The sequence below is a fragment of the Xenopus laevis genome, chromosome 1L (assembly GCF_017654675.1).
Source record: "Xenopus laevis strain J_2021 chromosome 1L, Xenopus_laevis_v10.1, whole genome shotgun sequence".
Classification (NCBI taxonomy): domain Eukaryota; kingdom Metazoa; phylum Chordata; class Amphibia; order Anura; family Pipidae; genus Xenopus; species Xenopus laevis.
The window spans coordinates 36,057,538-36,085,455 of NC_054371.1; positions in this window are offsets into that span (position 1 = coordinate 36,057,538).

A 27,918-nucleotide genomic window follows, 5' to 3' on the forward strand; every position below is an offset into this window, starting at 1 on the left:
ATCCCGGTTTTCGGGAGGGCTGTTAGGGTGAAAAAAACTGAAAACCTGCCTGTCCAGATTTCCAAATTAAGATTAACCAATGGGTGATCAACACATCATAAACCTGCCCTGATGTCACAGGCACACCCCCAGACCATCACCTGCCAAGCCCCTGATGTCATCCACTCACACCCCGACATCACCAGGCCCGTCCCCTGCCCAATCTCATCTCGGCAGAAGGTGGCAAACCTATTTACAAAAATATTTACTTTTAATTAATTATTTAATTTCAAATGTACACATGATGGGGATGAATGAACTGATTGAAGGAGAACTAAAGCTTAATTAAAGAAGTTGGCTAGAAATGTTGACCATTATGTTTTGTGCTTCTGTACCAGCCCAAGGCAACTACAGCCCTTTAGCATTAAATATCTGTGTCTCCAAAGATGCCACAGTAGCATCTTCTTTTCTGCTGATTCACTGCACATGCTCTGTGCTGCTGTTACTTACTGAGCTGAGGGACCCACTCACAATATACAGTACTCATAGAATAGAGATGTCACAATAAAAGGCTGATTATTAATTAATACAGATAATTGCTACATGGCAGCACAGAAATTAATGCAACTAGCATTGGAATGTAATAATCAGCCCTGTAGCATCAGCTTATATTACAGGCCAACTTCATTTTCTGCTTGATAATTTGCAACAACCCCTAAGTTTAGCCTCGTAACAGTTGCTCAGAGCCCACCGAGCATGTGAGTGTCACAGACACTTTCCAAGATGGTGACCCCCTGTGACAAGATTGAAGTCCTGGATCATTGCTGCTAATGACAAGCTGAAACTTTAGGCTGGTGCAATAAGTTCAGTATATACAATATAGCATGTTTAGCCATAATCATTCATGCCTGTCTGTTTTTAGAAAAATGACATTAAGAAATCTCACGCATAACGTTATTGACCCTTGAGGGTTAAGGGAAAATGTTGGGTTCACGTTCCAGTCCAGTAAGTTCAGGTTAAGTGCTGCTCTTTTGGGGTTTGCTGAAACAGCACTGCTCCACAGTTGGAGTGAGCATTTTGTTTTCATCGGGTGAAAGTGTATAGTATGTAACAGTTAAGTATAAAACAGTTAAGCTCATTTTCTAATTATGGAAACTTTAAAAGACCATTATCTATAATACAAATTTATATTTATAATAGTGATAATTTATTATCCCTTCATACAATGTGCAGGGTAGGTAGATTAGGCCACAATTAGGAATGAGGGTGCTTGAGAACACCCCTGACAGTACAGGTATGGGATCCGTTATCTGGAAACCCATTATCCGTAAAGCTCTGAATTAGAGTAAAGTCTTCTCCCATAGGGTCCATTTTAAATTGATTTTTTTTGGATTTTTTTCCTTTTTCTCTGCAATAATAAAATACAGCAGTACCTTGTACCTGATCCAAATACAGGTATGGGACCTGTTATCCAGAATGCTCGGGACCTGGGGTTTTCCGTATAAGGGATCTTTCTGTAATTTGGGTTTTCATGCCTTACGTCTACTAGAAATTCATTTAAAAATTAAATAAGCCCAATAGGCTGGTTGTGCTTCCAATAAGGATTAATTATATCTTAGATGGGATTTAAGACAAGGTACTGTTTTATTATTACAGAGAAAAAGGAAATCCTTTTTAAAAATTTTAATTATTTGGATAAAATTTGGATAAAATGGAGTCTATGGGAGACAGCCATTCCGTAATTCGGAGCTTTCTGGATCGGGTTTCCGGATTAGGGATCCTATACCTGTAAATAATTAATCATTATTAAAAGCTAAACCAGCCTATTGGGTTTATTTAATGTTTACATGATTTTCTAGTAGACTTAAGATATGAAGATCCAAATTACATAAATGTAGGCAGCGTCCACATGTGTGCTCTTCAAAGAACTCCTCTATACTGCATTCTGTGTTGTGCTCTGGATATACATCTGGGGTGAAACCAGTGCAAGTTTGTAAGAACACTCTCTCCTGAGCCTTTATATTTTATAGACCATAGAATCCCATATACCAAGCTTTAGATAGTATTTGTTACCAGGCGCATCTATTTGTACACCATGCTGGAAGAATGCATCCCTTGAGTTTGAGGTGCATTGTGGGTAATTCCTTCCACCTTTTCCTTTTGCACCTTGCATTCGAAAAATGAGCCTTAGTGACTCCTTATAAAAATATACAATAATGGCCATTCTAGCTGCCCTGCAAGATACAGATTGAGAGGGTTATTTACTAAACCTCGGTTTTATCTGGTCAAGCTCTTTGGGGCAAAACCTTACATTTTTTGTGGACATTTTTTTTTTTGGAGATTTATTATTCCGATGCTGCAAAAAGCCAGAATCTGAAAATCTGGCCATCTCAGACCTTTCAAGATCATGTATAATATAAGTCAATGGGAGATGTCCCTATCCCAATTTTAAGATATCTAGATTTAGCCCAATAATCCGATAAGTTTGAAGTTTTCGAAAAAAAAACAAAAAAATTGTGCGACTCAGGAAAAAAGTCCGAAAAAAATGTATGTTTCGGGTTTTCACTCAATTTTTTTCCCTATCCAATTAAATCAAGTAATTGTATTAATAAATAAGACTAAAATTGGGGATGGGAGTTTGGTCAAGCTTTTTTTATTGAAACAATGAGATAAATTTGAATTTTATTAAATAACGCCCAAAGTCATTGGTTGAGCTGCTTTAATAAGGACCACATCTCTTACCACCACACACACAATGAACAAAAAGTAAAAGAATAAGACTATTAATACAATCTTAAAATACCATTATTACCATATATTAATAAATTACAATACCGTTATTGTAATTTATTATAACACTCAGTGAACAACCCTTATCAGTACAATAGCTTCTTATTAAAGGGCTTATTTATTTGGCCAAGCATGTCTGGAGTTGCCCTAATGTTCTCAAGGGCTCACAGGAAGGTGACAGTAAACACTCAACCTTTTGGCCTGTATAGATGTGCCCTTTTATTAGATAAGGGCAAATACAGTAACTGTGCATTGTTATTGCTTAGAGTGAATAATAATATTTCCCAGATGGCAGAATTATATCTGCAATCTACCTGTATTTGTCACAGTTAATATATTAATTAAGATCTTATTTATAGAAAAACAGCCAATGAAAGCACTGGCACTATCTCAGTACCTGATACATGCTTATTAAAATCAAATATCTCTAGCTTATTATAATGAGCAAGTTTTTTTAACCCTTAATAGTTTTTGGAATAGTAACATTCAGAGTAGATAAACGAGATGATGAGTTCAGGCAGGGGAGAGACAGAAAACTCAAATTGAGATGCAAAAGCATAACCTTGAGACACATTTAAACTTGAATGACAGTTTTGATCTGCAATATAAGATGCCTGGACATGAAGCCTAGTCATCTTGTCTTAAAGTTGGAACCATTTTATACCTGTGCCACTTTAAAGAATTTTTTTTTAAATTGCTCAAATGTTTTAAATGCATGATTTAATTCAAATTTCATTAACATTTAGGGAGTTATTTATTAAAGTCCAAATGGTAAAAACATGAAAACATTTTTTTTACTATAAAATCTGAATTTTTAGTGGGGGAAAAAAGTAGTATTTAGAGATTTATTATACCCCAAGGCTGCAAAAAGTCTGAATCCGTCAAACTGTAGAGGTCGTGTAGAAGTCAATGGCAGAGGTCCATTTTGCAATTGGATCATATTATTGCCTGTGCTGGGTTTCGTACGTTAATTTCTGGCTTTTTTGATGATTTCACAAAAAATTCGGACTTGTCGGGCGGCAAATCCGAAAAATTCAGGTTTTTCATGCCACAATCCGAAAAAGTCGCAGTTTTCGTTAATCCTATTTTTTTGTGTGACAATCCAAAAAAAGTCATGGTTTTTGTTCATCTGATTTGTTGGTGGTTTTTTACTGATAAATAAGGGTAAAATGTGTGTTCTAGTTTGGTCTGACTTTTTTTTATTTAAAACATCAGAATCATTCGGATTTTGATAAATAACCCCTAAATGTGATCATTGCTGACTTGGTTTTAACCCCATGCCAAAGAAAGGTCTATATCTATACAATACACAGAATCATGTGATGAGTGTGTCACACAAAGCCACTTATAATTAGTAGCATGTGTGGGTGAGTTGACATGTAACAGAACAGTGAAACCACATCTTAAGGGAAAAAGGAAAGGGAAAAGTAGTCATGATCAATCACTGCTCCAGTAGAGATAACAGACGAAATCCCCTATCTTATTAACATGTCTTCATGTTTTGGAAAATGCGAAGAAAATATAAAGGCCAAAAGAAATCCACACCTTATATGCGTTTGATTTACTGCCTTTCAAAAATTTTTGCAGAACCCTTTTCTTGACCAAAATATATTTTCTGAATTTATTGATATTGTCAGGATATAAAAACATTGCTTAATAATTTCTAAGTTTCCTCTACAATGGCAATAATGTAATGTATCTCAAACCATGTCCTTCTCATTTGTGATTTACTCCTTATAGGAGAGAAACTGAGTATCTTATTTGCTGCCATGTAAGGTCCATTAAAAGAAAATTAGCTGCCATGCTGTTTTGTGCTCTCTCCCTGGAGCATCATTTGCTTAGCCCAGTCAATTCAAGCTGAAAATAAATCACGTTGGTTAAAATTAGATGCCTTTCTCTTCCAAGCAGTTCTGATCCCTTGTGTCTTATCATCCTTTTAGTATATATAGGTCTCTCTCCGTTAGAAGCCACTTGTTTCTTGGAGATGATTGTTGTATTGCTGCTTGGAGTCATGTTATCAACTATCTCCAAGATCAATCAGGTTTCTGTTTCAAATTTGCTCTTTGCACTGCTTTTAAAAAGAGTGGATAATGGAATTCTCTAAATAGCCCACCTTATTGTATTTATATACACCCACCAAAAAGAATACTCGAGTGCTGTATATAATTTAGGGTTCCTAAGGGATGAAGAACTGATAATGGTTGTTAACTCTAAATCCTACTGTGGGCCAGTTTATCCTCCATTCAGGGTAAAAAAAAAACTGCTGGATTTTTACTCCTTTAAATATACATTTTTGAAATACAGCTGCATTTCCTGCTCACAGTAAAGTGTTGTGTACTTTTGCCTACAATTAACCTCATACATTTTATTCTAATGTGCACAATAACATATTCAGTTAATTAGTATTTTCATTATGAACAGTGTTTTGAATTAAACACATTCTGGGAACATAAAGTGCAATATGATATTTTGACAACTTGGAGAAAAACTGTGTTCAGGACACAGTTTGAACTGATATTTCTTCTTAAAACATTGTTCTTAGTAACAGACTTTTGTAACTTGTGAGAAAAATATATTTAAACACATTTAAAGTTATTCCAATAAAGATAAAGGAAAGATATATAGGAGGGAAGGTCCCTACATGCACCCATCACAAATTGCAGTGCACAGATTGTAGTCTATGTCAATGTCCATCCCTAGTGCCCCATTGTTTCATGTTTACTAAAGCATCTCTTTGTCAAGTAAGAAAGAGAAAGCTAAATAATAAAACTAAATATCTGTAGTGCCTGGAAAATCATTGAAGTATATTGCTATATTTCAGTTAAATTAGCTTTTCTTCTATAAAGAAAATAAATAATTTGTGAAAGACCCTATGGTCTGAAGTAGATCAGAACTAAGATGCTGCACACTTCCCTAAATCTTCTCAGACATACTATCACATTGATTGAATACAAAAACAAAGGGGGCAGAAAAGAGGAGGAGCCCTCCTCCTCAAAAAAAATGAAGTACCCAATATATCAGATACTATAAAATTAGCAAAATGGATTGAACTTTGCAACTTTATCCAAGCAGCATAACTTTTTTTTAACAATGCTTTGGGAATTTATTGGCATATGTCTGCAGTGAAGCCTGGAGAATAACTACACTAATTTATGGGAATCAGACATTGCATTATTCCAAATATTTTCTGTACCTAGCAGCACCATTTTCCACTCTATTACCCATCTACTATTAAAGGAACAGTTCAGTGTAAAAATAAAAACTGTGTAAATGGATAGTCTGTGCAAAATAAAAAATGTTTCTAATATAGTTAGTTAGCCAAAAATTTAATAAATAAAGGCTGGAGTGAACAGATGTCTAATAAAACAGCCAGAATCCAACTTCCTGCTTTTCAGCTCTATAACTCTGAGTTAGTCAGTGACTTGAAGGGGGGCCACATGGTACAATTCTGTTCAGTGAGTTTGTAATTGATCCTCAGCATTCAGCTCAGATTCAAAAGCAACAGATATGACCCATGTGGCCCCCCTCAAGTCTCTGATTGGTTACTGCATGGTAACCAGGGTAACCAGTCAGTGTAAATCAAGAGAGCTGAAAAGCAGGAAGTAGTGTTCAGACTGACATGTTATACATCAAATCACTCCAGACTTTATACATTACATTTTTGGCTAACTAACTGTATTAGAAACATTTTTTATTTTGCACAGCCTATCTATTTACCCAGTTTTTATTTTTACACTGAACAATTCCTTTAAGAACAGGGCTTCGGGATGAGGAGTTGGTTCAATATATATATTGATACTTCAATGCTATTTTCATGGATTATGGCATCGATATACTTGTTATTCACATGCTCGGTGTTTTTATTAACTTCTCAGTGTTGTTGTTTCTCTTAGACTACTTACACCATGGCTACATTTTCAAATGATTATTTAAATGATAATCTTCTGTACTGTTGATTTTTTATAGATTACTTCTGTCACCATCTGTTTCTAAATGTGTTTCCCTCCCCTGGATGTCTTTCAGTTCTTTAAAGTCATTTTATATTAGTGTTTTATTGTAAGTTTTAACCATCAAAATTGATTACCAGCTTGGTATAATATTATAAAATATAGGGGGACAAAGCATCAAAGAAAAGAAAAGAAACTGGACTTCTATATACTATTTGCTGTAGTTTCCTCACAAATAGTGAGTTTATTTATTAATTTTTAAAGGTACTCTTGTGTAGCATAAAACACCTTGAGTGCTTTTTGACATTACATAACGGCCACTACTGTTTAGGTGAAGTGTTACACATCAGCTCAGTTTTTCTTCTCGTAACTGAGAAGGAAAAGTCCCTGCTTATTCAGTCTTCTGCTCCAACCACCTGAGAGCTAGACATTGTTCTCCATTGTCTTATGGTCTTTCAATTTCTCATCACCACAACTCACCCTCTTTTTATACTGTTTAGTTCCCTTTATACTGTACATGTTACTATCTATCTTACTCTTGAGTCTTCAGTTTGTTATGCCATTATGGTGTATCTATTGAAAAAACAATCCAGGGATAACCTGAAGTAGTTTTATATGTACTCAAAGGGTGAGTGGAGCCACATCAAAACAAATATCCTAAATTATGGACAGAATGACAGTTGTCTTGATTTAAGCAACTCAACAGTGCTGAAAGTATGAATTAACCATGGAACTACATGTATTTTATGTTTAACTAGCCACTCCAAGTAAGGAGGGTATTTACTATTACTATTTTTATTAAAACAAAGTCGACCCAATTCCCATCCACTAATTGAACTCATTTATCAAATAATCAGCTTGAAAAAATTGGTGCTGGAAAAGTTTTGACAAAAATGAAAATTCTGATTTTTTTTTTTCTTTTTTTCGGATTTGATGCCTGAATCACATCGATTTTTTCAAGTTGTCGCCTAAAAACCCCAAACTTTTTGGATTATAATATGAGCAGATCACAATATTTTCAAATTGTAAAAAGGGTCATCTGCCCTTGACTTCTACATGACCTTGACAGGTTTTAGCTGGAGTATTTTCAGGTTTTTAGCAGCTTTAGCGTATAATAAACCTCTTTTTTCCCCCCTCTAAAAATTCGAGTTTTCCACTTTAAAAACTCAGCCAGAAAAAGCTGAGGTTTAATAAATAGGCCCGTAAGTGTCAGGATTTGTAAAAACAAAAACACAAAAGAGAAGCGGCTTTTAGAAACCCCTTAATAAAATAGCTAAAGGATAGATTGGAAAAGGCTGATGAAGTATTAGATAGTTACATAATGTTAGTTATTTATTTAGTTAAATAATGAACTATACATTTATATATTTTACCAGCATTCTAAAAACCAATGATATCCCTTGAGATATATGAATAAGAGTAGTGTGTCTTCAGTATTAGCCTTGCTTAGTGTGCTGGGACTACATTTATTCCACCATACTAGAAATGAAAGGTGGCAAGTGTGGCAGTGAGTGAGAATTCTCTGCTATACAGTAGTAAATATGTTCCTTCAGCCTAATAAACATTTTCTATCTAAAAAGCATATTTCTCTTTAAAGACATACTGGCAAGCTTCATTCTAATATGTAAACCTCATTAGTATGTGTATATTGACTTTATTCTCCATTCTGCTCCATATCAGTTCCATATACCAAACTATGGAAAATGATGCCCTAAAACCTCCTAACTGCTATCTATAGATAAGATTTTTTTTACACCTGCAAAATTATTTTCATATTCTTTGTATTTGACTCACCCATAAGATATTCTCTGAATTTGAAGCTTACATTAAGTTGAGTTGTCTGTATATTGTCACACTATACTTGCTGCCCCCATATTCTAGTTGCTTACTCAGATCTGCTGCTTATTGGTCTTGAGTCAAAAATCAGCTCTGTAATTAATCAGAATACTGACTGAATTCAATGTAGCACTGTCCTGCTGTAAAATTCTACTTTCCATAAAGTACTTTTTTGGCTTGCACTCACTTCTCATTCATTTACAGTATTCTCCTTCACAACTTTTCACTGCCTTGCTCCTGGCTATAGATTGTCTTTTTTTCTTTCTATACATACACAGCCTTCCTGAGACCAGTCACTTCAGTGCAACCCAAACCATGTGAAACCATTTTCCTGTGCTGTTGATTATCTCTGAATAGTGAAGGGCGAATTTATTTGCCAGGCTTGAATTCGCTGTTTCGTGAATTTTTCACCGTTTCACGAATTTTGCGGGAAATTCGTGAATTATTCGGCGAATCGAAACGTCGCAAATTCGCCCATCACTATCTCTGAAAACCATTTCCTCTCAAATACATATTGCTGTGCAGCCCTCTGATCTGCAGTGGTTCTGCACAAGTATTCATGAGAAAAGTTTGCATTAAAATTGCTTATCATTTTTTAGAAAACTACTATATGTTCACATGCTATAAATTAAAATTTGTGGCAGCAGGTGTGCATGCCAAAAAGAAGGAGACGGTAATCTAGAACAGACACGACTGGCAAAAGTCATTCATTAAAAGAGTAAGGGCTAATAGCAAAAGTATCAGAATAGCACAAGAATAGAACCAGAACATTGCTACCAGACAAAAAAGCTGATCAGAAGCAGTACCAACAAGAATGCTCAAGGCTAGATGGAAGGTCAGTACAAGGCAACTGCAAATGTATTATAAATAGCTGGCAAATATATTCAATTTGTCAATTTGTGTTTGTCCTACATTTTTTTCTTGCATCAAATGATCAAGAAATGGCCATTTCTTCTGACAAATTGTTCCTGCAAAAAAAACTATTTTTTTCCAGTGAAACAAAATAAATGATGAAATGGTATCGCACGTTCATAATCTAAAATGTGATTTTGCCACCAAATCTGTATCAGGTTAAGAAATTCACTCATCCCTGGAAATATGGTCCAGGAAAAGAAAAGGTTTATTAATTTAAATCATGGAGCCAGGTCATGAACAGGAACCATAACAGAACTGGATGTAACCATAACTGAACCATAACAGAACTGGGAGTAAAAAGTAGGTTAAGACTTTAATAAATTAAGATCAGAAACCCTCATGTCAGGCATTTAGCTATACTATAGGGAGAAGAATATGCAGAGGGATAACTTGAAGAAAACATCTGTAGCACCGTTTCAGCAGTGCAGACAGCAAGTTGCAGCTAATTCCACTTGCAATATCACACACAGAGGAATAAAGGTAAAAATAGCCCAGAATAAAGAAATATTTAACTCATACACAGGGGGCTGCAGATTCAAGCCCATCCAAGACCAGATTAGGACACTGGACAGCATATTACAATTAGGTTTATTCAGGGCTGTAATATCAATTAAGCCCCAATGACCACCAGCTCTCAGCAGGTTTTTTTTAGATATATATATGTACAAAAATATATACAGAATATAATTATCTACACCTGAAGTATCTAATCCCTTTACTAGTTCTGGAAATATGCCATTTATGCAGAAAATGTTTATTAGGCTTAAGTCTAGTTATTTGTGCTCTAACTTTCTATTAAACTGTCATTTTTTTTGGATTCCAAAATATAGAAGTGTATTTTTTTGCTAAGGCAATCTGTGCAGCATGACATGCACCAGCAAATTTCACTTTGTGGAATAATTATAATAAGACGGAAGAATGATGTTAAAGAATAACATTTTCCTAGAATAAAGAGAATAGACAAAACTAAAGGAAATTAATACTTTTACCATTAGTAAAATATTGGGTCAATGATCTTTTTACATCGCTCATTACTTTTCCAGGTTTGGCCTTTGCTGCTCAAATACTTAATTTCATTTATGCATCGAGCCACAACTTCCCTGTTGCTAAGGAAACAGAAAGGAGTCTGTGAAAAACAAAATGACTTTAATAAGCCATATGGTATGGAAGTCTAGAGTCAATTTCTTTGAGGAAAATATATTTCCTTCAGCTGAACATCATTTTGTTCTACATTGCCGTGACCATTTGTCATGATGCAAGTTTCCCTCTGTAATATTAACTTAATGGCCTATTTAGAGCATGAGCATCCGGTATTGCACATTGACTATCAGCGGAGAATGAAAATTAATTCATAGAGAAATTGAGTCTGAAGAGTATGACATTTTCCCCAGAAAATCCAAGCTAGGGCATGTATGTACAGATACATAGTGTGTTTGTACATTCTTTGATGGGAGGTAATGCAGTGCAATACACAAGATGTTGTGGGATGAGTCACTGGAAGGAAAAGGCTGACACACTCCAGTGCATAATGTGCTAACAATATAATACTATTTTTCTCAATATTTATTATAGTGACAATTGTACATAGCAATCAGATGACATACTAATTTATATTTAGAGAGGAAGACTGTGATAGCATTGTATAAACGCAATAATATACGTTTGTAAGATTATGAGGGTTATTTACTAAAATCTGAATTTATCTCATTTTTTAAATAAAAAAACCATGACCAAACTCCAATACCCAATTTTACCTTATTTACTGAAAAAAAGCTTGATTTAATCGGTTCGGGTGAAAAGTCAAAATCTAGCAAAATCATATAATTTTTTTCAGGTTTTTTTCAGAATTTGACTTTTTTTTCATATTTGTGCCCAAAATGCCCAAATTGGTCAGATTTTCAAGCTAAATTTCAGAGCAGACCACAGAAACTTCAAAATAGGATAAGAACCTCTGCCATTGACTTATATCGAAGTCGAAGGATTTTGCGCAATTCGATTAAATCCTTCGAATCGAACGATTCGAAGGGTTTTAATCCATCGATCGAAGGATTATCCTTCGATTATAAAATTGTTAGCAAGCCTATGGGGACCTTCCCCATTGGCTAACATTGGCCTCAGTAGGTTTTAGGTGGCGAACTAGGGGGTCGAAGAAAATTTTAAAGAGACAGTACTTCGACTTTTGAATAGTCGAATAGTCGAATGATTTTTAGTTCGAATAGTTCGATTCGTAGTCGAAGGTCGTAGTCGAAGGTCGAAGTAGCCAATTCGATGGTCGAAGTAGCCAAAAAAAACATTCGAAATTCGAACTATTTTTCCTCTATTCCTTCACTCGAACTTAGTGAATGGGCCCCCTGATACTACAGATAAATTTGTAGTTTAGAAAATAACCCCCTAAATTTCAGTTATGGCTGGAGTTGATTCACTTTATTTTCTAATATAATAATGGTTTACCCATTGTTTAAGTTCTCTATAGAAATGCTTTACCCTTCTCTTCCTTCCTCGTAAACATAACAATAATGCTTGCCTGCACTTGGTAAGTCCATCTTATGCTTGTCAATTTTAATCATTCTCAGGCTGTGAATTTGAGATATAGTTAGTTTGGGGGATATTCATTTTACTGTATGCATCAAGCAATGTGCTCAGTTCTCTACATCACATTTGACAAGGCATACAATCACCTGCAGATGGCTAATGCAATGCCGGCAACAATCTCTGCACTTTGTGCTAAATAGCTCAACAGGATTCTCAGGGCAGTATTACACATTGACACACTATATGTCAGCATATGACCATTACATTCAAGCTTTGCCAATGTTAGTAATTGTTTTTACCATGTGCTCACTTGACATAAAGCAGCGAGGTACTGGCACTTGGCTGGTCTCCTACTCTCTTTATTTTATGATCGGGATTAGACCATGGTATGTTGTGTTCTCTCTGGTCCTTCCTGGAGGATCAGTTCTGCACATCAATCAAATCTGTTGGACTGGCCAGTTTCCCAGGTAACCAAATGATGCTCAGTTGGTCAGTTTCTGTCTTTCAAACACACATTTAGTTTCCTTGTTGAATTTGTAGTTTTTGTCTGTTTTTTTTTTAGTAAACACTGTTTGAAGATCACTCTGTGTGCCAACTTCAGGCTAGAAAACAGTATTTTTGTATTTACACAGTAGCTTATGCCACCCTATGCCTTTTGCTTAGTCAAAGTCATTACTGAACCAGTATACATGTGTGACCCTGCTGTGCCATGCTATTAAAAGTGCATCTGTGTATACTTTACAGAACTATCTACAGTGTAAAACACATGGATTTCACCCTCACTAAAAGTACTATTAACTTTAGTTTATAATAATCAAGCTATGCAGCTCAAGGGTACATGTGTCCTTTACAAAGAAGTCTCTGTGACTACAATCCAATAGGAATGTATTCAATGGGCCCAATGGTCTTGTTTCCTCTTGTTCAGCTCTTCTTATCTCTTTAATCCCTATACTGTTATGGGACCTGTTATCCAGAATGCTCAGGACCTGGGGTTTTCTGGATGAGTCTATCTGTAGTTTGGATTTCCATACTTTGTCTGCTTAAAAATAATTTTAACATTAAGCAAACCCAATAGGATTGGTTTGCCACCAATAAGAAAAAATGATGTCTCAGTTAGGATCAAGTACAAGGTACTGAATTATTATTACAGTACATAGAAAAAAAATCATTTTTAAAAATTAAAATTATTTGATTAAAATGGGAGAGGGCCTTCCCATAATTCAGAGCTTTCTGGATAACAGATCCCATACCTGTATTAATATATCAAAATATAATTATTTATTAGATGTAAGGGGAAAACTCAATAAATATAAAACCCCTTAAAGTTTGGTGTGGGAAAAATGATTGCTTAAGCGGTTGATTTAAAAACATTTTGAAATATCCTTTTGTTGGTTTTCACTGAAGAAAAAAAAATCAATTTTCATGCAATTTAACATTACTTTTAAAGGTTTTCCATGTATTCTGTCAAATTATCTTGCTGCAATTTTAATGTAAATTATAATTTGCTTATCCAAAGCAAGTGAACACAGGGAGGCACATTTATCAAAAAATGTGAAATTTATTAATAAAATAACATTTTTAAAACTCTGATAAATTGAATTGACCCGAAAACTCGATTCATGTTTTTTTCTCTGAAAAAACTCAAATGTCAGGAAGGCTGCAAACAACTGCAATTTGGCAGGTTTTAGGTGTCCAGATTATATAAATCTCGAAAATCGAATTTTTTCAAAAATGTAATCAAATTTTAATAACTCCCTAGTCAAATTTAAGAGTTTTGACTATAAAAAAATTTGAAAGTTTGTATTCAAATTTCAATTTTACCCTTGATAAATCTGCCCCTAAGAGGAGAAAATGCAAGAAATGGAAATTGGAAAAGAAGGGAAAATTGAAAAAAATGATTTGGTCCTAAACTTAAAAAAATAAAATTCTTACTAATACTCACATGAGAAAAATTATAAATGTTAGTAAATCAGCCATTAAGTATACAGTAATATAAATATAGACAATATTAAGAATGGAGCATTACCTTTTTAAAAACAATTTCAAATTCTTATGAAATATAAAGTGCAAATATGATTTAATGTAGAGAGCATAGTGTGTACTGTTTAGCATATAAAATATGGGTATTTAAACTTTGCTATAGAAATAAGAAGTCTCAGTAGAAGGATTTTCTCAGCTTTGTGTTGTTTTACAAGGTTTTACTTCAAGGAAAATATGACAGAATATTTTTTTTTTTGCCAGTGACAGGGCCTTAGCTAAGGATATTATCACAACAACCTTTGCTCTATCTTTGCTTCAAATTCTATTCAATCCTCTTTTTATCTAAATGTGACTTTAAGCTATTTTTGTGCTTCTCCGGGTCCATGCCTACCACAGTATCTATAATGAAAAGGAATGTAAAGGAACAAGTCACACAAGAGCAAATGAGAATTATTACTCAAACATGGTCCTAGCTTTTCTGTTGCTTTTGAGATCCATAAAGTACAATGTTCTTGTTAACAATGAACATTCCGGGACTTCAGGAGTCTCATCATGATATATAATTGGTACTAGCATCATTTGAAATGATAAAAATTATAATAGTATGGATGTCACACCTGCAGTACCCTAAAAAGGTAATACTGTATTTTTCTACCAAATTATATAATACATTATTTACCCTACCAAATGTCAAGCCCAAATGTCAGGATCTGGAAGAAACCAAAAACATAAGAGGTGTGAGCAATGCACTGGGTTCCATATCTACCTGGTTCTATGCATATGGACAAAAGTTATGGGTTTAAAAGGAAAGAAACTATTATTACAAATTACAAAACAACTCAAGCATTGCTATACAATATACCAAATCATAGTGCAATATAATGGAGTGAGGAAAGCAGAATCAGGAAAACATATCTCAGCTACAATTGTGCATAGTAATAATCAAGTGGAGGACAGGACAGGAGGGAGAGGGGTGCACTGATTCACAATGTTTTCGCAGTTTTGTCAGGCTTGTCAGCATATCTGGTTCCATCTATGGCAGGGGTCCCCAACCTTTTTCACCCATGAGCAACATTCAGATTTAAAAAGAGTTGGGGAGCAACACAAGCATGGAAAATGTTCCTGGGTGGTGCCAAATAAGGGTTGTGATTGACTATTGGTAGCCCCTATGTGGACTTGCAGCCTCTAGGAGGGTCTGTTTGGCAGTACATCTGGTTTTTATGCAACCAAAACTTGCCTCCAAGCCTGAAATTCAAAAATAAGCTCCTACTTTGAGGCCACTGGGAGCAACATCGAAGGGGTTGGAGAGCAACATGTTGCTCACGAGCTACTGGTTGGGGATCACTGATCTATGGGAATGAAGGTGAAGAGAAAGCAGTGATGTTCATCAGTAGTAGGGAAATGTGTTGGTGTCAATGGGCATTTTTTCTTGCTTTTTTTCACAACTTATAAAAATGTGAATTTGCTTGTGATGTATCAGCCAAAAAATATCGTCTCATCCCTATTATCAGGATTGCGAAGGACAGAATTGGAAAAGGGGTATTTGGAAGTTGCAAAACAAAGATCAAGCAGTGAAGAAGACATGGTAACAAAAAGTATGAACCAAAGGTAAGGTCAGGACAGGGAGCAAACAAGCATAGTCAGGAACCGTCCAAAGAATGGAACCAGATAAATTGCACCAAGGAACTATATTAAAGTAGACCTGCCTTGATTGGGCAATTCTAATTTCTAACCAAGCAACCAAATGACTTTAATTCTAAAACACTGGTGTTGTCACTTCCTAGGAACTGTAGAACATTTCAGAGAAGATGAGCAGTTCTAGTGAAGTCTAATATGCATATATGAAGAATGCATAAGTAAGGTGTTAAGGAGCTGATCATTCGAGTAGTATAATGAGTGGTTTTAGTGAATATCCAGGGAAATGGAATGGGTCAGAACTGAACTGTGAACTGCTTTAATAATTAAAGTCCATCATTGATATGTTATCCTTAATTGTAGCCAGAGTCATTGATGGACTGGCAGAGTAACATGCCAGAGGAAGAGGTTGGTGAGGTGTATAAGCTTGGCTGCATTTATTATGGACTGGGTGGTGACAAATCTGGGGACAGGTAGACCAATCAAAAGACAGACAGCAGACAATACAGTGCATCATGTGATGAATGAGTGAATTCAAATTTAGGAGGCATTGTTTATTTAGAGAACTGACACCTTAAAATGAAAACTGTGGCTTATGCTGACAAGCATTAACTACTACAATTAGATATTGCCATTTGTGCTCAATAAAAACAGAAGAATTATAAATCCCTGTCCTACTTATTTAAGAAACAACAGAGGGAAAAAAAAGTTTTTTGGGGGAAACAAAAGGAAGAGGTATTTCAAAAATATATCTTTATTGACAATATGAGAAGCAAATGTTTTCGCAAGTAATTATCTGTTTCCTAGTCCCATGTATTAATCTTCTCTCCTGGGCACCCCTTCATTCTTTAGCATTCTCACCTAACAAATGAAACTCATGATATAATAACTAATTTCTGTCATTTCTGCTTAAAATGACCTTTATTAGACCATACAGCTGAAAAACACATTTTTTGCTGCAGTGCCTGAGCAGTGGATTACAATATATATAGATATCAACTGCTGTTTGACATATTTTCTTGTCAAATTAATACAAAGAAGAATATGTGTACTAGCCTGTGTAACAAAATATTACAATAAGTATGAAGTCCACAAGATATTTTTTTTGCACTTAATATTGTTAATCCTTTGGGGCAAACTTTTTTTCCATTAAGCATTTCAAGGTAACAGAAATCTTATTACTGCACCGGCAGTCACTTCAAAGTTTCAGATCTCAAATATCCTTTCTGTTATCAGAGGACATCCTGCTGATAAAGGTAAGAAAGCCGATTCATGTCAGCTTCTCAAAACAATTGTTTGGATAGTTTTATAATAAAAGAAAATGTTGTATCTACAGTTGCTGAGGTGTGATTTACAAATGAAAACCCTATTGCTCCATTTATCAACCCTTTATTCCTTATTTCTATGCTGGGATTTTTTTCGATATGTCAAGAAATTATGCCTGAAAGAGACAATTTACTTTCAATTCAGGGTAATATTTCTATACAGATGTGTTATATACTGTATAAATGTCAGTAGAGCATTGTGTGCTGAACAAATATTTTATCTCCTACACGTTCTGTGGAGAATAATGCTGGAAAAGGCATATTGCTTGTAATATTTATTCCTTACACCTGAACACTACAGTATTTGTTTATGGCAATCTTAAAAATAAAACATAAGGAATTAATGAAATGCAGTTGCTGTCTTGTCTGTGGTGCTGGCTTGGGGGCAGGAAACCAAATCCTATCTTGCATTTTAAGGATCACCAATTCCTAAATATTAGATTCATAAATATTCTGCCCCCTCTATAAAATTGCTTTTGTGGCTTTATAGCTTTCAAACATGCCAGTTAGTAGTGCCAGTGTAATGGTAACTTACCCTGGTAGTCTACCGGGCAGGCGGGGACACCCGCCGCGCTCTCGGCGGGGACGCCCGCCACGCCGGTTTTCTCTTTGATGCGCCGATCAGTGCGCAATGGCGCGAGGCTTTATGGGTATTTAAAGGGCCATTACATTTTATTCTTTGCCCATGATAGGATTAGTTTCCTGGTGGTTCCTGAGCCTTGTGCTAGTACCTGTTTTGCCTGAATTCTGTTTTGAACTTTTGTGTTTTGACCCGGCTTGGCTTTTGACTTCTCTGACCTCCGTAACCTGACCCTTGCCTAAACCGACTCTGTTTCCGTCTGTCCCTCCTGATTGACTTCCTGGTTTGACTCCTGCCTGTTGTTTGATTCCGATTCTGCCTCACCCCATCTGATTGATTACCCGGTTTTGACCCTTGCCTGCCTGACGATCCTGCTATCTACCTGCCTCGATCCAGCCTGTCTGACCAAGAATTCGCCTATTCCTGCTTGTACCGTGACCTTTGGCCTTAAAGACTCTATCTACAGTCGTGCCCCTCTGCCTATCCAGAACCCTCATCTTGCACCTCTCGTTTAAGTCCAGGTGGCATCCAAGTAAGCCGAGGGCTCCTCCCGAGGCCCAAAGGCGGTCACACTACTGGTGAAGCACGAGCCGAGACCAGGGTGCCTGGAGATTGTTCTGGTGTTGGATGCCGACCGTGACAGCCAGTGTGTGAACCACTGCACACATTCAACACTGTGTGGGGCTCATTTATTAATGCAGCGCAGCGCTAAAAAGAGCGCAGTGGCCTGACATTTGCCCAGCGCATGCGAGTATTTAATAATGTAGCGCACGATACCTTAACAGTGCGATTTGTGCGCTAATGTAGACACAGACAGGTGCGACGTGTGAAACTGCGTATCAGCTGTCGCAGTGCTTATAATAAATTGTGCGCACAGGAAGATACCGCAAAGGTAAGGATTAGTTGTGCTCATGTATGAATGCGCTGCTTTAATTAGTTGCGTCACATATTGCGCATATTGCGTTCACTTAGATGCATCTGCATTTGTTTCTGTGCTAATATTTGTTTGGTTGCAAAGGTGTTTAGCCTACCTGATACCCTTAAAGGAACCTTGGTCAATATAAACATGTTGGGTGGAAGGGGTGGTTAATATGCACTTTACAGGGGTTGTTCATCTTTGAGTAAACTTTGAGTTAACAAACATCCCCACCAACAGCAGCACCATTGTATTTGCCAGAACCCAGTTTAGCAGTGTGGCTCTGCACACATATATAAAATTCTCTTTTAAGCAACATGAAACGCAAAAATGTGAATATACTAGCGCAGCTGGGCAGGAATGCGCATTTTGAAGAGCGTTACTATTACGCCACGAAGAGGCAGTCGTAAAAATTGTGGTGCTGTTGCCCGGGTGCAGTTTTGCACATATACAGACGCAAATCTGCGACGGGCGCAGTGCAAGCGCATTGTAGCCACGCCCACAGCCACGCCCCTAACAACCACGGCATCGTTTGCGACATAAATGCCCAATCTTTTGCGCAATGCGCATAAACAAAACCATCGCAAAAGCTCTGTGTTATGCGCAATATCACGCAAATATATTAGCGATCACGCTCGTGATGGCGCAGACAATCTTTTGCGTCCACTTATGCGCTGCGCTGCTTTAATAAATGAGCCCCAGTGTGTTATACCAGCTACTGTGTTGGGTGGCGATAGGGAGAATTTTTGCATTACCCAATACTTTGTTGGATGGCATGAGGTGGCATATAACAAGAATCATACATTTACAAAAAAATGGGAAAAAACACAACAATAGGCTCAAAACACGCAATTTTTTGCAATTTGGTCCACATACTGTGCACCAAGAATTGAGTGCAAAGAGAACCTCACCCTGTATTGCACATATTGCTATATCACCAAAATGTGTAAGCATTAGTATGCCTGGGCACAATCATAAAATTATGTTAGACTTCTCAGTGCAGGTATGGGATCGGTTATATGGAAATCCGTTATCCACAAAACTCTGAATTATGGAAAAGCCGTCTCCTATAGACTCCATTTTATCCAAATAATCCACATTTTTAAAAATTATTTCCTTTTTGTCTGTAATAATAAAACAGTAGATTGTACTTGAGCCAAACTAAAATATAATTAATCCCTAGTAGAAGCAAAACCAGACTATTGGGTTTACTTAATGTTTACATGATTTTTTTGTAGACTTAAGGTATGGAGATCCAAATTACAGTATGGTAAGATCTCTTCTACATACGGTAAAACTCCAGGTCCAAAGCATTTTGTATAACAGGTCCCATACCATATTTCTAAAGATAAAAAGCCAGTAGTCATAATAGATAATGGGTGAATTTCTCCTGTTTCGCTTCACCGAAAAATGTGTGAATTTCCAGCGAAAATTGGGAAACGGCGAAAATTTTGCGGAACTTAAATTTTGATGCCGGCGTCAAAGTCAATGGACGTCCAAATAGTGTTAATGTGCTAGGGTTTTGATGCAAGCGACTTTTCAGATGCACAGCCAAAATTTTTTGTATAATACATTGTACACCACCACCCACCCAAAGATAGTTTGGATGGTAAACTCCAGGTCATCAAGTATATTTTCTGTAGTATAAATAAATAAGCAAATAACACATGTAAACAATATATGTAATAACAAATAAATATAAACAAAAAATGTATATTTTTATTTAAAAAATCACACATTTGACATACGTTCAATAAACAGAGAGAAGTTTCCAGTTGAGACCATCTGATTTTAACCCACATACAAACAAAATACACAAATAATAAAAAGAAATTCTAAACAGTGGTGTCCTATAATTGGGCCAGGTTTGGGGTAACTTTAAATTTGGAGCAATTAACTGGGTAACTCAAAAATCGGAGCAGTTATCCCGTCAGCTTTCAAAACCAATTTCAAGAATACTTCATATTGTAACCAATTATATATGTTAGAAAATATAATGCAAGGGTTTCCCACACAAAGGGAAACATGATTAGCTTTCATAGATTTCATTGCAAGCAAAAGCCAATCAATCAATGATAACAGTAAGCCTATGTCAAGGAAATTAACCATTGTAACAAAGCTTAATATTTTGGAATTGCTGGATAATTTTACAGAGGATATGAGAGAGTAATGGGAATGAAAAATGTTGCATGTTGTTAAAGAATAGTTATTTTTTGTATGCCTGAGGCAACTTGTCATGAATCTAACAGCTGCCATGTTCTTTTCTTGGAATCAGAAGAGTGAGGTTACAAGGGCAGGAGAAGGAAAGTGAATGAATACGTCACTCCCATTATTTGAATTTTCTCTATGAATTTTCTCTATAAATATATATGATATATACATGTATAAATCCCCTTGGCTATTAGTTCACCTTCTGATTTAATAGGGTAGACTTCCTTCATCAATTATAAATGCTATAAAGAAAGAGAAAGATTCTGTGTTTTATAACATTTCTTGACTAAATTTTACATTTGCAATTTTTACTTTTATGACTATGGGGGTCTTTAATTTTTTTTTTCATTTTGATTTAAACTTTCTGCTTCCCTCCTTATATTGACTTTTACCCATGCTGCCACAGTTTTTCTATTATATACAATTAACTTCATAACTGCCTTATCCTATGTCACAACTTCTTATTTCATGAGAATCCCAAATTGGATAACAATGCAACCATTTAAAACATCAGGATCCTTTACTTGTCACACAGCTTATATAGTCAAATGGCCACCAATGCCAGCCAAATTTCAGTCATCGGCAAGCTTGAATTAATGTCAGTATAGTTTAATACATCTGTACTTTATAGGGATGCACCTAATTCCAAAACAGTTTTGGAATTTGACTGAATCCAAGCCTTTTTCGGCAGGGTTTGGGAAAATCCAAGTGTCTGGTCGAACCAAATTCAAACCTCAATGGTCAATGAGATTAATCACTTGCTACACATCTCCTTTTCTGCAGGAGACTAATATCCTCCAAAAGTGAATAGCTGGTTGAAAATCCCATGTGCTGCTTCAATCTTCCATATTCCTCTTGAGGCAACTTCGGACGACTTGAGAAGACGAAAGTGACACATAGGGGCCGATTCACAAAGGGTCGAATATCGAGGGTTAATTAACCCTCGATATTCGACTGGGAATTAAAATCCTTCGACTTCGAATATCGAAGTCGAAGGATTTTAGCGCAAATAGTGCGATCGAATGATCGAAGGATTCTAAGGATTTTAATCCAACGATCGAAGGAATATCCTTCGATCAAAAAAACTTAGGAAAGCCTATGGGGACCTTCCCCATAGGCTAACATTGAGTTCGGTAGCTTTTAGATGGCGAACTAGGGGGTCGAAGTTTTTTCTTAAAGAGACAGTACTTTGACTATCGAATGGTCGAACGAATTTTAGTTTGAATATTTCTATTCAAAGTCGTAGTATTAGTCGAAGGTCGTAGTAGCCCATTCGATGGTCGAAGTAGCCCAAAAAACACTTCGAAATTCAAAGTTTTTTTTACTTCGAATCCTTCACTCGAAGTTAGTGAATCGGCCCCATAGGTTTTACCACCAAGAATTTGCTTTATTGCCAGTGGGAAAGCGTAAAATCACACAATGAAGGAAATCACAAATGTTTTTCCACTTGCTATGTCTGCCTTTTTTGTGTTTGAATTCTGAAAGTTCTAGGATTTATCTAAAAAAGTTGATTTTGTGCATCTTTAGTACCTTCCGCCTCTACCCTAGCAAGATGCTCCCAAGTCCTTATAAGTTCAATATAATATTAGTCTGCTGTTACAATATGGTCACAGATCAGCCAGGATGAAAAGGTTGCCAATTAGAGCATATTATTCAAAATATATATTTTCAGTGCACAACTTTAATCTGGTGAACTTTATTTATTGAGTAAATTACCATTGTCCTTTGAAGTCACTTACCCCAAACTGAGTCATATTAACAAATAGCAAGCTATTATAATGTATCATATTACAGTATACGTTACATATATCAACAAACAAATCATTAACAAGGGTTACAAGGATGATAGTTTGCACCTAGGCTTGTGACCAGCCTCTTACTGACTATACCTCCATTCAAAAGGATGTATACGCATCTGTCTCTAGCAGCACACTCTCCAATGTAGGAGTAGACTACGGGGCAAATTCACTAAGCGCCGAAGCGCCGAACGCTAGCGTTAATTCGCTAGCGTTTGGCATTTTCGTTACTGCACAAATTCACTAACGAACGCTGGCGTAGTTTCGCTAGTGTTACTTCGCACCCTTACGCCAGGCGAATTTTCGCTAGCGACGTAAGTACGCAAATTCACTAACTTGCGCAGTGTACTGAACGCTACCTTTTACGCTAGACTTCCTTAGCCACCTCAGACCTGGCGAAACGCAATAGAGTAGATAGGGATTGTTTAAAAAAAAGTCAAAATTTTTTCTAAGGCCCAAAAAACGCTGGCGTGTTTTCTACATTATGGGTGATAGGCTGAAAAAGATCGAAAAAATTTTTGGGGCTCCCCTCCTTCCGCCCTACATTTCCTGACTCATGGCAACTTACCTAGACAGTGGGCACATGTGTAGGGCAAAATACAAATTTTATTTGATGATTTCAAGGTTTTCTTGGCATTTGTAGTGCTGATACGTATTCCTCCATTGAAATTTGAATTTGGCGCCGTATGCAAATTAGCCTTCACTAGCGTAACTTCGCTTTACATAGCGAATCAACGCTAGCGCAACTTCGCAACCTTACGCTACCCCTGAGCGCAACTTCGGATTTTTGTGAATTTGCGGAGCACTGGCGAAACTACGCCTGGCGAAGTGCGGCGAAGTGCGGCGAAGTTGCGCCTGGTGCAACTTCGCATCTTAGTGAATTTGCCCCTAAGGGTATTATTTTAGTCCGAATTTATCTCAATATTTTTCTGCTACAAATTCCAATCAAATCCGCTCGGTTTTTTGCGCTTATTTATTACATTTTCCCGAAAATTTGCTTTGCGTGAAAAAATGCAAGTTTCAAGATTTTTTTTTTTTAATTTTCTTTCATCCGATTTTCACGTTTTTTTCCGGATTTTTCACCCGTATACTCCGATTTTTGCTGAAAACTATGAAAACTTTAGGGTATTGCACAAAACCCAGTGCACATCAAAAAATCATTGGGACTTCTCCCACTGACTTATATGCAACCTCGACAGCTCTGAGATGCCGGATTTTCTGATTCTGACTTTTCCATCCTTGGGGTTTAATAAATTCTGAAAAATTTGTGATTTTTTTTAAAAGTCTGATTTTATCCAAAAAAAATCACAAATTTTTTCACGATTTTTGCATTGAGAGTTTAGTACATAACTCCCTAAATATGAATTCCTTTGTATATTATAACTAAGCGCCTTAAGCCCTGTACACAATTTCTATACCCTGTCCTTAAGTTTATTCCTGTACCATCTTTTTTTCTTCCTCCTGTATAAACATATCTGATTTACTTTGGTGATTGCATCTAATATCTGTTGTCATTTTTCTGTTTTGCGGTTTATTCTTGCATTTGAAAGCCTGATATATTTGCAGAGTTTGCTCTATGTGATAGATATATTAAACTAATTGTGAGATGTTAGTTATGTCTTCTCATGTTTTGTTGACTAATCAAACAATCCATGATTCAGACAATTTGCCTAGAAGTGTAGCTATTATACATCAATGTAACCCACCCTTACAACCACCAATTATTGACTGGAAAAAAGACTACTTTACAGTTCATTGTATATGACATAAATATCAGTTTTAATGTGTATTCTTCTGTCTAATGTCTCTATTGATCCCTTGTATCTTGGACCATTTGGGGGTCAACTACTGCGGCTGACCTGTAAAATGTCATTGTTGTTTTCTATTTTAATCCCTTAATCTGTTGCAATAATTTAACCCCTATATGTAACAAAAGGCAATGTATGTATTAACACATAGCAACAAGTAACCAATAAGGTATATGCTTTTAAACAGGTGACCTGTAAAAATGATCTGCTAATTTGTTACTGCAGGTAACTAGACCTGAAGCAAACTGTGTGCTCTTTATTAACTCAATCCCCCAAATATTTAATTGGGAGTTGTTAATATTTAAATATTAATTTGTGTATTCCTCAACCTAACTGAAGTTCTTTAGACCAGTCTGACAGTCGGTAGAAAATTTGTGAAGAAAAGAAGGACAGTCTTCTGATGTTGCTCTGCTTATAAAGAGTAGAAATATGATAGATAATTCTTCTCAAGTTTTCTGCCGACTGCGATGTCAGTTTGTTAAACAGACCAGCACAATGTCCTAAAGTCTAAAAAAAACTTTGAACGTTTCTAACTAAAAATAGTTAGACTATTCGACCATTCTCTTTAAAAAAAACTTCGACCACCTACTTCGCCACCTAAAACCTACCGAGCATCAATGTTAACCTATGGGGAAGGTCCTGAATCGAAGGAAAATCATTCAATCAATGGATTAAAATCCTTCGAATCGCTCGCTCGATCGAACGATTATTAATTCAATTGTTCGATTCAACGAATAGCGCTAAATCCTTCGACTTCGATATTCGAAGTCGAAGGATTTTACTTCTACGGTCAAATATCGAGGGTTAATTAACCCTCGATATTCAACCCTAAGTAAATGTGCTCCTTAGGTTTTTAGAAAAACTTGAATTTTTTGAGATCTAGTATACCCAGAAGCTGGAAATAGCTCACACCGTGAAAAACATCTAAAACCCGTCTAGGTCATCTAGAAGTCAATAGCAGAGCCTTCATGATGTTCGATCTTTTTCTGTTGGTTTCACTTGAAAACCCGATCAATTAGAGAATTCAAGTTTATCACCCAACTACACTGATTGGAGTTTTTTTCTTAAAATGGAAACCATTTGAGTTGAGTTCCTTCAACCTTTGATAAATAACCTCCTTAGTATACACCACAGTTCCCCTTTGACAGCATATCATATTTGGAAATGTAAAATTAAGAAAGTGGTCTTATGAATGTGAAAGAAAAAGGAAAATACGTTTAGAACAATGTCTCACCATATGGAATATAATGTTTAATTGCTTTGTTCTCTTTTTTTAAAGTGACAATAATTTTCCAACTAATTAAAGACCAGCTGTTACTAAGAAAGCCATACAATTAAAAATCAGGAACCAGGTAAACAACCTTTGCTGCCAACAAGCCGAGAAAACCACCTTCTGTCAAATATAGGAAGCATTATCGTTAGTTTTATTTTGTAATTAGTTGTCATATTGCTTTTCATAATATATGAAGATGAAACATTCTGTAATTGGGAAGAAAGACAACATTGCATGCAACAATTTCTCCAAAAATGAAGTACGATTGCAGCTTTAGTTTCGCCCTAAACAATATGAAAGTACTTTAACAACCTCCATATAGAGTAGTTTATAAAAATAATAAAATAAGGAATTATACATGAGAAATTTTACAGAATAAAATATGTATAATATATAAATATAGTATTGACTAATTAAGTGGTCATGTGCAATATATTAACAAAGAACAAATGTTTACCATAATTATTATGATATGGCACATGAGTATGTGCAAATTACATGCGATATAGGAAAAATGTAAATGTCATTTTAATGTAATTTGTGTGAAATTCATTTTACAATGTATGGATATTACATTTTACATTGGTTGTTAAAATTTGATTATTCCCTCATTGATGCTTGGATTTTTTTATATATGACATTGCTGAATACTATTATTTTCTAATTATGTAGAACTACAGTACTGCACAAATTAGATCTTCATAATTCTATGCTTGCTATGTTCTCATCAATTTGCCATAATGTTTAACATATAAACTTCTTTATATATAAGTATAGGATTCGTTTACCTGGAGCTCATTATCCAGAGAGCTCAAAATTACTGAATGTCTGAATGTTTCCCATAGACTCCATAATAATGAAATAATTTAAAATTTTGAAATTGATTTCTTTTTTCACTGTAGTAAAGAAACAGTACCTTGTACTTGATCCCAGCAAAGATATAATAAATCCTCATTGGAAACAAAACAATCCTATTGGGTTTATTTAATGCTTGAATGATTTTTTTTTAGTAGACTTAAGGTACATGTATGGAGATCCAAATTATATAAGACCCCTTATCGAGAAAACCCCAGTTCCAGAGTATTCTGGATACCAGGTCCCATATCTATACTAGTAGGAGTGTTTTTGTCACTCTGGTTCAAGAGTACTAACTTGTAATTTAAAGGCTTGGGACAAAGGGAGAGACAACCATACAGAGATATTTAAAAAAGAATTAAATGTAATCATGCACATAAGCACATGTTAAAGTACCAGAAGTCTTTTTTATATGTTATGTGTGGATCTTCTTATATGCATGTAACCCCATCTTGGCCACCCCCTGTGCCATAGGATATACATCATGAATATCTTATTATACAGAGGTCCTGAATCCTCTTTGCAAAAAGAAAGGGTTCTGCTAATTTTTCCGCCTGGTGGGATCCAATGATACACCTATGGGTGGCCCCACTAGGAAACAATGATTAACCATACCATTGCAGTAAAACAAATAGAACCTGATATAACTGGCAGAGAAGAAAAATGCAAATACATTAATCAATAACACCCCTGCCCTGGGGAACCCTTGTGGTTGTCCAACCCTGGCATAGTCCCACACTCCACTACTGGTGGATAAATAGAGTCACAGTCCCTTTCCACCAAGAGCTCTTAACTTTCCCCAGGTAGTGCTACCTGCCCAAATACCTCTCCTGATGGACAGAGGTAGTTGCTCCCATATAGCAGACACACAGACAACACCTGTCCTAACACAGGGGACACACACTGCAGCCATTCAAATACCTTTACCTCAGGTAGATCACTCACAGAGGGCTCACACAGAGCTGGTACCGGCAATACTCTTTCCTCAGACAGAACACTCACCAAAAGCTCACACAGAACTGGTACAGGCATCCACAGTGTCTCACAGAAGTCTTCAGGCTGGCTCCAACACTCATCCATAGTGTGAGCACATCCCAGCCTCTTTCACATGAATTATTTTCCACCCAGCTTCTGTCACAGTCTCTCCGCTGTCTCCAAGCTCTAAGCCCTCCATGGTCAAGCTCCCCATGCTTGGGGCCTTGTACGCCAAGCCCTCCATGGACCTCTTAACTCCTTAGACCCCTGCATATTGCTAAAGTCCAGGAAGTAGACTGTCCATAAGCACATGGCAGCTCAGCTATTTGAAGAAATGGTTTAATGACCAAATCTGGAATCTGCCAAGGCACCCTGCACAGGAACAAAGAACACACTTTCTCTCCCTTATCCTATTTAGGTCCAACACTTTCCAACCATGTGGGATGTTTAGACCATAGGGGAGCTTAACCCTATGTATCCCTACATGCATTTGTGTACAAATTCAGTATAATAACACAAATCCTAGAACTGCTAAGTTATCTTTTTCTATGAAGAGAATCCAAGT